We start from the raw sequence: 9,739 nt of genomic DNA, 5'->3' as shown, positions 1-9,739 counted from the left end.
TATCATTTTCGGGCCATGTTAAGTGCTGAGGATATAATAGTAAACAAAGCAATCAATGATCTCATGGAACTTTTGTTATGGTGATGAAAGAGAGTAAACTATAATAATAATAATAATACCAGCTATATAGGATACCAAGTGCTGAGAAGAGGAGGAGGTAATTGGGATAAAATGTGTGTATGTGTCTAGGGGGTGGGTACTAATTTGCTTAATGAGTGCCGGAAAAAGAGACACCAAGAAGATAACATTGAGACAGAATCCACTGGCTAAATGAAAGAGTCATTCTCTGGGCAAATGGTTGACTCTTTGACTTCCCTGTCATCTCTATTCCCAGTCCCAGGGATTAACTGGTGTTCCCTTCCTTTTCAGCATCCTTCATTGCATTATCTGTCAGAATCGTACAGTATGTGAAGCTTAAGGGAACATGTGGTTTTTGGATTGCATGTTAGAACATTTGTGTCGCTATAAGGGAATGCCTAAGATTGGGTGATTTATAAAGACAAGAGGTTTAATTGGCTTGCAGTTCCGCAGGCTGAACAAAAAGCATGGTGCCAGCATCTGCTTCTGGTGAGGGCCTCAAGGAGTTTACTATCATGGTGGAAGAAACCTGTATATTACATGTGAGAGCAAGAGAAAAGGGAGAGGGCAGGAGTTGCATGCTCTTTTAAACAACCAGATCTGGTGTGAACTCAGAGGAAGAACTCACTCATCACCAAGGGGATGGTGGTAAGCCATTCATAAGAGATCACTCCCGTAATCTAGTCACCTCCCACCAGGCCCCACCTCCAACACTGGGAATCTCACTTCTCAACATGAGATTTGGAAGGGACAAATATCCAAACTCAAGCAGACAGCATGGACTAACTCACAAGGAGAATTTATCCTTCTGTACCTTCTCTGACCAGGCCCTGCATTTCCTGGTGTGGATGCCAGGTGGTTTCTGAGCTTTTCCTGTTTCTTTAAAATGTCAAGAAACCGATCCATAGCCTGTGCCCCAATCTCTTTACACTTGGGGCATGGGACTTTTTTATTCAGGTCAAGGAGTTAGAAAAGAACAATATTAGGATGCTGACAGGCTTCCACATGGGGGGTATCTCTTTGAGAGAAGCGGGATGTAAATATCTTCTTTGTTCTTTTCCATCCATACATTAGATTTTGTGGGTATTCTCAGTCTAGTTGTAATGATATGGAAGAAACTGAACTCCATCCTTTTGCTCAGATGTGCTTTATTAGATTAGGGAGATCTCTTTGCCTTCAAACTGAATGGCCACTGCACACCTGCAAGGGACCATGGGGTCTACCGTTTGGGGTCATGCTCTGGCTGTCATGTCCTGATCTGCATTGCATCCTTGGGGACACAGGTGGCCACACCATGTGAGACACCATGAGGCACAGAGGGCATGAGAGATTTCCTGAGCAGTTGTCACCTTTCTCTCTGCATTGCCTCTTCCTCAGATATACTTAAGGCCCACTTTTTGGGTTCTAGTGTCTTAAATATAATTTCACAGTCACGCAATTGGGTAACTAAGCTGCCCTAAAACTCTTGTCCCTACAATCCTTTACAGTTGAACAGTGTTTATTTGCTTGTTTTTCAAAGTTCTTGCATACATTTTTTCACTTGTTCCTGACAATAGGGTTACTAGAAAACTTGTGCTATTTGATAATCACCATTTTGCAGGTTAAAGGGTTGAGTCTCAGGGAGGTTAGATAACTTGTGCAAGTAACTGAACAGATCATTTTCCAGCTCTGAGCAGCATCCAGTTCTTTTGACTTCAAATCTATTGCCCTTCGATTACATCTCAAAGACGCACAACCCTGTGATTGGATTCTGGCCATGTGTAAAATGCTTGCCAATGGGAAACAAGTCACCGTCTTACCTACCTGCTATCAAGGAGTAATTTAGTCTCCCTAGACTCATGAAGGAAACTGCAGATGAAGCTGCTTCCTGTGCTGTGAGATGTGAACACTCAACAATGCAGGGAACCAGTGACACAGACAGCCTTTCATTTTCCATCTTCCCTCTGACAAGCTCTCCACCCAGGCCTTGGCCAGGATTCTACCAATGCTTTCCGACTTTTGAGCTCAGCTCCATTTGTAAGCCTCTCCCATTCAGCTCTGCAGGATAAGCAGATGGCATCCGGGCATCTCCTTTACCTCCCGTAATTGAGCTCTCTTCCTCCATAGAGCAAGCAAACACAGTGCACAGAACACTAAACACATCTAGGATTGCCTTGGAAGAGCTCGCCATTTAGTGGGTAGTAGAAAGACTTCTCGGGAATAAAAATAAGGGTGATGAGGTCCGCCCTCATGTGTGATCTAGAGCATTTTGACCCCAGTGGTCCACAAACCAGAAGATCCATATGACCAGGAGGCAGGGGCTAGTTAGAAACAGAAACTCAGGCCTCATGCAAGAACTCCTGAATCAGAATCTGCATTTTAGTAAGATCCCCAGGTGATTTATGCACATATCCAAGGTTGAGAAACCTATACCAGGGAACTGATTTCTCTAGAGCCTGCATACGAGGAGATCTGTGCCCTAATTCCTCCTTTATTCTCTTACCTGTCCCCTCCCCCAGTAACTGTGTCTGTGTCCACCTGCCTCTCTCACAATGCTCAAACCTCACAACACTCTTGCTCTTGAATATATGACTTAAATTCTCACAACAGCTCATAGATATGTTTTGTTGTCACCATGTTACAGGTACTAAAACTGAGGTACAAAGAGAGAATAACTCACCTAGGGTAGAATTACTGCTAGGTGTGGCTGTGCCTGGAATTTGAAGCTAGGCTTGGCTCACTGCAAAGCCAAATCTCTTCCTATTATAACCAGAACTACTCCATACCAAGCTCCTATGGCCCATTTTTCCCAGAAAAATCCTCTGCAGAATATGGGGAAGCAGTTTTCACAGATCCTATAGACCCACAAGAGGGATACTTTTGTCAGAGGTGTTTGAACCACAGCAACTCCATCTTGAATAGGGACTGGGTAAATAAGGCCAAGACCTACACTGGGCTGTGTTTCCAAGAGGTTAAGGCATTCTTAGTCACAAAATGGGATAAGAGGTCAGCACAAAATACAGGTCATAAAGACCTTGCTGATAAAACAGGTTGTGGTAAAGAAGTCAAACCCACCAAAACCAAGACGGGCAGGAAAGTGACCTCTGGTTGTCCTGACTGCTCATTATATGCTAATTATAATGCATTAACTTGCTGAAAGACACTCCCACCAGTGTCATGACAGTTTACAAATGCCATGGCAGTGTCTGGAAGTTACCCTCTATGGTCTAAAAAGCGGAGGAAGCGTCAGTTCTGGAAATTGCCCACCCTTTTTCCACAAAACTCATGAATAAGCCATCCCTTGTTTAGCATATAATCAAGAAACAACCATAGCATAGCCAACCAGTAGCCCTCGGGGCTGCTCTGCCTATGGAGTAGCCATTCTTTATTCCTTTACTTGCTTAATGAACTTGCTTTCACTTTACTCTGTGGACTGATCCTGAATTTTTTCTTGCACCAAGAAAATTCTCTCTCTTGGGGTCCGAATTGGGACCCCTTTCTGGAAATACATTCTCTGGCAGTTCAGATGTACCCCTCAAAACTGTTCTTGCCACAAAATAGCTGAGAAAACTCAGCTTCCATCTTCAAACACCATGCAGAAGAGGGAAAGGCTCTTCTGATATGTGCTCGTCCTGGATGTATTATCATTTATTGGCCCAAATTGCTTCATGCCCACTCTTTCCCAATCACAGGGGCTGAAGGTGAAAACATTGAAACACTTAAACTAATTTGGGGGCATTCCTGGAGCTGCAGGTGGGTCTTCTCACCAGTCACATGGCCAAACGGGAGGAAGTAAATTCCCTCCTGCCTGCTTCACCCTAAACAAATCAGAATACAATAGATGAAGTGAGAATGTAGAGGCATACTTCATTTTTGTCTGCTTCATTTTATTGCATTTCACAGATATTGCGTTTTTTACAAATTGAAGACTTGTGGCAACTCTGTGTCCAACAAGTCTATTGGTGTCATCGGTGTCATTTTTCCAACAGTCTGCACTCACTTCATGTCTCTTTGTCACGTTTTGGAAATTCTCTAAATATTTCCAATTTTCAAATTATTATTATATCTTTTATGGTGATCTGTGATCAGTGATCTTTGATGTTACTATTGTAATTGTTTTGAGGTGCGAGGAACAGTGAAGATGGCAAATCTAATTAATAAATGTTGGAATTGCTCTGACTTCTCCACCAACCAGCATTCCCCATCTCTATCCATCTCCTCAGGCCTCCCTATTCTTTTGAGACACCACAATATTTAAATTAGGCTAATTAATAACCCTACAATGGCATCTAAATGTTCAAGTGAAAGGAAGAGTTGCACATCTCTTTTCTTTAAATCAAACACTGGAAATGATTAACCTTAGTGAGGAAGACATGTCAAAAGCTGAAACAGGCCAAAAGCTAGGCCTCTTGCACCAAGTATTTAGTCAAGTTGTGAATGCAAAAGGAAAGGAATGAGAAAGCAAAACAGCCTTATTGCTGATATGGAGAAAGTATGAGTGGCCTGGATAGAAGATCAAGTCAGCCACAACATTCCCTTAATTTAAGCCTAATCCAGAGCAAGGCCCTAACTCTCTTTACTTCTGTGAAAGCTGAGGGATGCGGAAGCTGTAGAAGAAAAATCTGAAGCTAGCACAGGTTGGATAATGAAGTTTGAGAAAAGAAGTTCTCTCAACATAAAAGTGAAAGGCGAAGCAGCAAGAACTGATGGAGTAGCCACAACAAGTTATCTAGATCTAGCTAAGAAAACTGATGAAGGTAGCTACACTAAACAAATTTGCTATGTGGATTAAACATCCTTCTATTGGAAGAAGATGCCCTCTAGGACTTTTATAGCTAGAGAGAAGCTAATGCCTAGCTTTAAAGCTTCAAATGACAGGTTGACTCTCTTGTTACTAGCTAATGCAGCTGGTGACTTTAAGTTGAAGCCAATGCTCATTTACCATTCTAAAAATACTAGAGTCCTTAAAACCTATGCGAAAGATACTCTGCCTGTACTCTCAATGCAACAACAAAGCCTGGATGACAGCACATTCATTTACAGCATAGTTTATTGAATATTTTAAGACCACTGTTGAGATCGACTATTCAGGAAAAAAGAAAAAGATTCCTTTTATTAGTTTGCTGCAAAAGTATTTGCAGAACTGCAATTACTTTAGCACCAAACTAAAAAATATTACTGCTCATAACAATGCACCTGCTCAACCAAGAGCTCTGATGGAGATGTGTGAGGAGATTAATGTTGTTTTTGTGCCTGCTAACACAATATGCATTCTACAGCTCATGGATCAAGAAGTCATTTCAACTTTAGAGTCTTATTATTCAAGAAGATGATTTTGTAAGACTGTAGCTGCTAAAGGGCTTGGTTCCACTGATGGATTTAGGCAAAATACATTAAAAACCTTCTGGAAAGTAGTCACCATTCTTGATGTCATTAAGAACATTTGTTATTCATGGGATAAAGTCAAAATATCAACATTAAAAGGAGTTAGGAAGAAGTTGATTCCAACTTTCATGGATGACTTTGAGGGGTTCAAGACTTCAGCAGAGAAAGTAACCATGGAAGTAGTAGAAATAGCAAGATAACTAGAATTGGAAATATAGCCTGAAGAAGTGACTAAATTTCTGCAATCTCAAATAAAACTTGAACAAATGAGGAGTTGCTTCTTTGTTTTTTGTTCTGTTCCATTTTGTTTTGTTTTGTTTTTGAGACAGTCTTACTCTGTCACCCAGGCTGGAGTGCAGTGGCATAATCCTGGCTCACTGCAACCTCTGCCTCCAAGGTTCCAGTGATTCTCCTGCCTCGGTCTCCAAAGTAGCTGGGATTACAGGCCCATACCACCATGCCCAGCTAATTTTTGTTTTGTTTTGTTTTAGTAGAGGTGGGGTTTCACCATGTTGGCCAGGCTGGTCTCAAACTTCTGACCTCAGGTGATCAGCTCATTTTGGCCTCCCAAAGTTCTGGGATTACAGGTGTGATCACTACAAAACAAAAACTACAAAAATTAAGAATGTGCTAGAAATATATTTACTGGCAAAGTCATATATTAACTGGAAAAAATCTAGTCACAAAATAAGAATTTCAGCATTTTCTTATGTCTTTTTTCCCAAGAATCTGTCTATCTATAATATCGAGTATATAAGGGTGCTAAAATAATAAGTTTATGGGAGCTCTTTAGTTTATCCTTAATGCTTTTTCTCAATCTTTTGATTTTTTTCTCTATAATAATCATAAATTACACGTAGAGCACATATTTAAAGCACTTTTTTTAAACACACACTTTTTTTCTACAGCAATATCAGTATCCACATTTTAGGACCTACAAAGCTATATAGCACTCTGTAAAGTCAGTTTTTTGAACACCTCCTTGTAGCATGATCTCAGTAGTTTATGCCAATCTATAAAAGATTCCTTCAAGGAGAAGTAGATGTACCTTAAAAAAAATGGACCCCAGAACCTGGTAGCATTAGAAGGAGAATCTGCTCCTGGAGAGGAGGGATAAGTCAAGGAGCCCAACTTCCTTTCCCTGGAGTTGCCTGTACCCTAAGGTCTTATCTCCACCCACCAATTCCTGTGGGTCCTCTTGGCCTTTAATACTTCTAAACACATTTAAACTAAGCATCTTCATCTAGTTGCCTCTTTGCTTAGCTGAAAACATGTTGCAAAATTTTAATATTAAATTAAAATTAAAATTAAAGATTTTACCAATTACAGAAGGATTACAAAAGATGAATAAATCCTAACTACTTGATTTTGGAGAGCCTATTACATATCCCATGCACTTTGGAGGAGAATCGATGGGATTTCACACATGTGAAACCTTCTAGAAATGAAAAGGCTTCATCCTACTCCCTGGATCCATCCCTCCATTCTCCAAGCCTCCCTTTCCCTTTGAGAGAGAGACACACACACACAGAGAGAAAGAGAACAAGTTTCACAGTATATCGATCAACCTCTACGTTTTAAGAATGATTTCACATGGGCCCAGATCAACAAGGTATTTATTTCCATTGGCCTCTCTGTGCAGATAGATAATAAATAGAATGAAAAATAATGGTTCCTGCTCTAAGAAGCTTACAGTTTCTGGTGGGAATATCAACAAATGCCTAGAATTCATGTTGAAATACCAAGAAAGGAATATGCAAATACTCTCTGTTTACTCCATTTATCATTTGGCTCCTTGTTGGATGGTTTCTGTCTCCTTCATCATTGCTTCCTCAAATCATAACTAAGCTTAAAACCCAGATGTAATGGCATCTCTTTCACAAAGCTGTCTCTGATCCCTTCCTCCAAAGTCATAGAATTCCTTTTCTTCTGAACCTCTGGCATATACAGTATTTTTCATGGGAGACATTTTACAATTTAACACAATAATTCTCTACCGGAAGAAAGGGTGGGAGTATATGTAACACAAATCTTATTAAGTTCTAAAAAAATACATAAATTATCAAGAGTCATGCAGATAGTGGAAGGTACCACACTGTAATCCATATCTTTCTTCCAAAAACCCTGCTTTAAACTACCAGTGTCTATTTATCATTTTTAAACCACTTTCTACATCCTCCTCTCCTCCACCCCACCAGCCTGGACTGTGGTCCCTTCGTCATGTCCACATACCTTTGTCCATCTCTGATGAGTCCCTGGGACTGGTGGCAGGGAGTGGCATCCCCCTCAGACCCTGAGGCGAAACAATATTGAGGACCACTTTTTGACCCTGTTCGTGGTCCTTATCCATCCTACTGGGTTATGTATGTACTCCTCTAGGGAAGACACTCTACCTTTCTCCACCTAGGTCTACCTCCCCCAGACACCATCATTATGGGAACTAGAACAATGTCTTGCCTTATCATTTTTGTATGAGTTTTTCAATAGTTTTTTTGAATCAAGGAAAAACATAGAATATACAGATTATGAAAGTGCAAATAATATAATGTGTAAGTGATAACATTTGTGGATAAAGGGGTTGATGTGGGGAGACTTTCTGGAGGAGGTGAGGTTTTTTTATTTCTTTTGGCTGGGGGATCCTGACTTAGCAGCGATGAAGGTGAAAGGCAGCCCAGTTGGGGAGAATTGCATAATGGTCTGATGTAAAACATTCCTCGTTGTTGATGAGAAATGACAGTGCTGATAGATTTCCTATGACCATAGAACAGATGAGCAAGACAGTTTAATTCTGGGAATTTCTGCTTTCCATCTCGGAGATTACTCCTTGGGCCATTATCTCTTCAGTGGATGAAGGTACTTGCTAAAAATAGGCTACTAATGTTTTCCTTAGAATTACAGCACACGTCAGAAGAGAGTAATGACCCAATGCCGCACTGTTTTCTTTTCATTTCAGTTGGCCTCAAACAAATAAACCCGATAAATATTATCGGAGTCACATATGCTCATTAAGGGTTATAGTCAGTGGCTCTGTTTGTTTTACTGTGTAATAGATGATGAAACCATGGTGATGAGTGGAGTAAGCTGGGATGGTTTTTGTATTTCCCCATCTCAACACTGAAGACTTGCTCATTGTTAGTTCACTGGCTTGTACAAGAAATAGAACAGCTCACTAAAACTCTTACTCATTTTGACATGTCTTAAAGAAGTCCACATTCACATCTTCTGATTTAGCTCAATGACACATGATACATGTTTGAAAGGTGGTTCTTAAATAAATCACTGAACATTATATAAGCATTTTCACGGCAAGAGAAACAGTGTGAAAACTTTCAAATATGAAATAGTATTCTTAATAACTTATTAACTCACCATAACTGAAGATTCTGTTGGTAATCATTTTATGGGCTAGAGGACAAAATCTGGCTCATGTTGTATAAAATTTATGCTACAAAAAGTCAAAGTATATAGTACTGGCCTACTGTCTTTTTAGAAAAACATTTCAAGCTAGTAAAAGAAAATAAACACTGTAATTATTTCATAATGAGATTCCCACACATTTTTGTATCTAAGCCTCATGGCTTTCATTTTTTGTTTAAAGAGACTCAAAAACCATAGGTCTTCACACTCTTGTATGAATTTCTACCAAAACCCTAATTTTACTATCCAGAAGGGCTGCTTTTCCCTATTTGCCCTAATCCTTCTGACCACAGAGTGATCTTTCTAAAATACAGATCTGATTGTATCACTTTCTAGTGAAAACCTTCAACAGTTCCCTGTTAACATAATCCAAATGCTTTTGGATGATGTACAGCACTCTTCATATTATGGCCTATTTTTGGGCCCTTTTAAAATTGCCCTTCTGTGTAATTCACAATTGTCCTGAACTTCATATGTCCCAAAACTTGCAGGCTTTTATCCTTCAGCCTTCAAACACAGTTCTCCTTATCTTCCAGGTAAAGTTGCTGTCATCAACACTGCACTCAAATATAATTTCTTCTGAGATTTTCCCCTCACATTCTCTCCCCAACACTTAGTGGTTCCCTTTTTCCTGATCATTTAGTGTATTCTCCAGGCACTCAAGCTGTGTCATTTCCATCACCAGCATTTCCATAATTTGTTTTGATGTCTAACTCCCGCACCGTGCTGAGGACTTGTCTTTTTTGTAATGAAAGCCCAACGCTGATACAATCCCAAGCCCCAACCAGGTGCTCCATAAATGCCCATTTACAGTGCCATTGAAAAAATGAATCACAACTGCTCCTCACTAGAAAGGAACAAGCCCAGAGCTCATGCCTAT

This window comes from Piliocolobus tephrosceles, chromosome 8 (genome assembly GCF_002776525.5).
Source record: "Piliocolobus tephrosceles isolate RC106 chromosome 8, ASM277652v3, whole genome shotgun sequence".
In the NCBI taxonomy this organism is placed as follows: Eukaryota; Metazoa; Chordata; class Mammalia; order Primates; family Cercopithecidae; genus Piliocolobus; species Piliocolobus tephrosceles.
This window is presented reverse-complemented; position numbering follows the sequence as displayed.